Genomic DNA, 2,964 nt, shown 5'->3' with positions numbered 1-2,964 from the left:
AATCCGTGAATCGCACGGGCAAAAAACTAGTTATATATAAAAAAAATTAACATTTTTATATAAAAATGTTAATATAAAAAAACGGTGAATTTATCGAAAAAATGTTCACAGTTAAATTTAAACTAGCAAGAAGCTTGTATATTACATGGTTTCACGTTTTTATTACTTTTTATTATTATTTTAATTAAATCATATATGTGTTTTGAATTAATAAAATTTAATAATCCATTCGTTAAAAAAAATAACACATCCTTTTAGAGCCGGTCCTGACAATTTAGGAGCCCTAAGCAAAATAAGCAGTAAGGGCCCCTTTAATATAAAATTTACAATTTAGGGCCCCTGTAGGAAATATTAAATTTTAAATTGATTTTTATTCATGTCATTAGATAAATTAATTTTTAATTTTCAAATTTAATCACATTAAGGTAATAAAATGAAACTTTTTTTAAAATGAGGTAATAAAATGAAACTTGTCTTCTTACACTTAACTACCCATATATATATATATATCATTTATATATTAAAAAAATTACAAAGGTGGGAATCGAACACATGCCCTCTTTAGTTGGACAACAATATAATACCATTATGCTACTTTGAATTTATTTATCATACTTAAAACATAAGATATTTATTTTTAATTTTTAATTTTTTTTGGGCCCCCTCCAGCCATGGGCCCTAGGCCGGCGCACCCCGGACCTAGGCCCTACATCCTTTTTAATTTGTTCTAAGAGCATCCACAATAGTGTATATTGAACCACTCAATATACCACATTGTATCATACTCTCCCATTGGAGAGAGTATGATACAAAATCATTATTATCAACCGGTTGATAGATATCAACCGGTTGATGGCTCACTTTTGCTGCCAAATGGCAGCAAAAGTTGAGCCTTCAATTACTTTATTTTTTATATATTTTTTTAAAATTAAATACACATCATTACCGTTGAAGAGGGTTCTCCAGCCCTCTCCAACGGTAATGACATTTTTTTAAAATTATATACTTTCATTTTTTTAAAATTTTTTAAAATATATAAAATATTATTTTAATTATCAATAATTAAATTGGAACAATTGAATCAAACTACCCTAATTAATTACTAACAATTAATTGAATGCTTTAATTAAATGCTAACAATTTTAAAAAAAAAAACTAGTCGTTACAACATGGCTTATATAAATATCATTGAGTGTTCTTTTACTACCACCATTACTATTATCATTTCTATATTCTACATTTATACACTTAAATAAATCCAATTGAGTTTGAAAAAATTGAAGAATTTTTATTAAATGAATATTTAGACGATTCAGACGACGAGGACGAGTTACTGATAATGGCAGAGTGGGCAAGAATGAATGAAGCATCAACTCGTCAAAGGAACAAACAGAGGTATCTCAACTAGGAGCGTGAAGCATGCCATGATCGTCTTTTCAATGAATATTTTTCTGATGCACCAGTATATCCTGCAAATATTTTTCGCCGAAGATTTAGGATGAGGAAACAATTATTCATGCGGATTGTGGAAGCTCTACGAAGTCATTCAGAATATTTTCAAATTCGATGCGACGCAACGGGTAAAAGGGGCCTTTCTCCCCTTCAAAAATGCACTGCATCTATCCGACAATTAGCATATGGTGCGGCAGCTGATCAATATGACGAGTACATACGAATCGGTGAGAGTACAGCTATTGAGTGTTTGGAAAATTTCTGTCGATGCGTTATTGAGATATTTGCACCAAAATATCTTCGAGGGCCTAATAGTGAAGATATTTAACGACTACTTCAATTGCATTCGGAGCGTCATGGTTTTCCTGATATGCTTGGTAGTATTGATTGTATGAATTGGAAATGGAAAAATTGTCCAGTCGCATGGAAAGGTCAGTTTACTAGAGGTGATCAAGGGGCTCCAACAATAATGCTAGAAGCAGTTGCTTCAACAGATTTATAGATTTGGCATGCTTTCTTTGGAGTTGCGGGATCAAACAATGATATCAACATACTTAATTAATCTCCATTATTTAATGATATTTTGAATGGAGTTGGTCCTGACGTTCAATTCATGGTGAATGACCATAATTATACGAAAGGATATTATTTAGCTGATGGGATATATCCGGAGTGGGCGACATTTGTTAAAAGTTTTTCATTTCCGGAAGATGCAAAAAGGATCAAGTTCAAACAAATGCAAGAGGCTGCAAGAAAAGATGTCGAACAAGCATTTGTTGTGTTACAATCTCGATGGGCAATTGTTCGGGGGCCTGCACGTTTTTGGCACCGAGACAAGTTGAGTGATATAATGTATGCGTGCATCATATTGCATAATATGATCGTTGAAGATGAAGGAGAAGGTTTAAATAATTGGGATGATGACGAAGGAGAACCTCCTATCACGGTAAATCAAGGTTCCATTCAAAATTTTCAACAATATCTTCAAAGAAATGCGACATTATGTGATCGAGAAATACATAATGACCTTCGAAATGACTTGGTGGAGCATATTTGGCAACATTTTGGAGATTCTGAAAGAGAAAATTAGTATCAAAAAAATAATTTTAATTTTGGTATTTAATGTGTAAGAGTTGAATTGTTGTTATTAATTATTAAATTATCGTTCCATTGTTGTGTCGTTTATTTCCAATCTAGAAATTAAAATTATTGTTAATTTATATAAAAAATTATTTTGTTAGAAAATATATATCATTTTATGAAAAAATTAATTGTTTAGTTTAGTAGTATGGAAAATAATAAAAAAATGTTATTTAATAGTGGGTCCATGTGATTGAGTGGTTCTAGTGTTTAACCATTGGAAAAAGATAGTATGATAGAATAAAATTTATTAAGTGGGGCTCACAATAATGATGTGGCATATTTATTGAGTGGTTGTATGGTTTAACCATTGGAGATGCTCTAAGATATAGTCTTACTTTTTCTACTTCTGGTTTTTTAACTTTTCAATTT

At 31.0% G+C, this 2,964-nt stretch overlaps 1 pseudogene; it reads left to right on the top strand.

Moving 5' to 3' along the window:
- The first annotated feature begins 1,372 nt into the window (after positions 1 to 1,372).
- On the top strand, positions 1,373 to 2,542 carry LOC136216713 (protein ALP1-like; annotated as a pseudogene).
- Positions 2,543 to 2,964: the final 422 nt, after the last annotated feature.

The sequence above is a fragment of the Euphorbia lathyris genome, chromosome 2, assembly GCF_963576675.1.
Source record: "Euphorbia lathyris chromosome 2, ddEupLath1.1, whole genome shotgun sequence".
Taxonomy (NCBI): Eukaryota; Viridiplantae; Streptophyta; class Magnoliopsida; order Malpighiales; family Euphorbiaceae; genus Euphorbia; species Euphorbia lathyris.
Note: the sequence above shows the minus strand (reverse complement) of the source record. Positions and strands in the feature narration are given on the sequence as shown.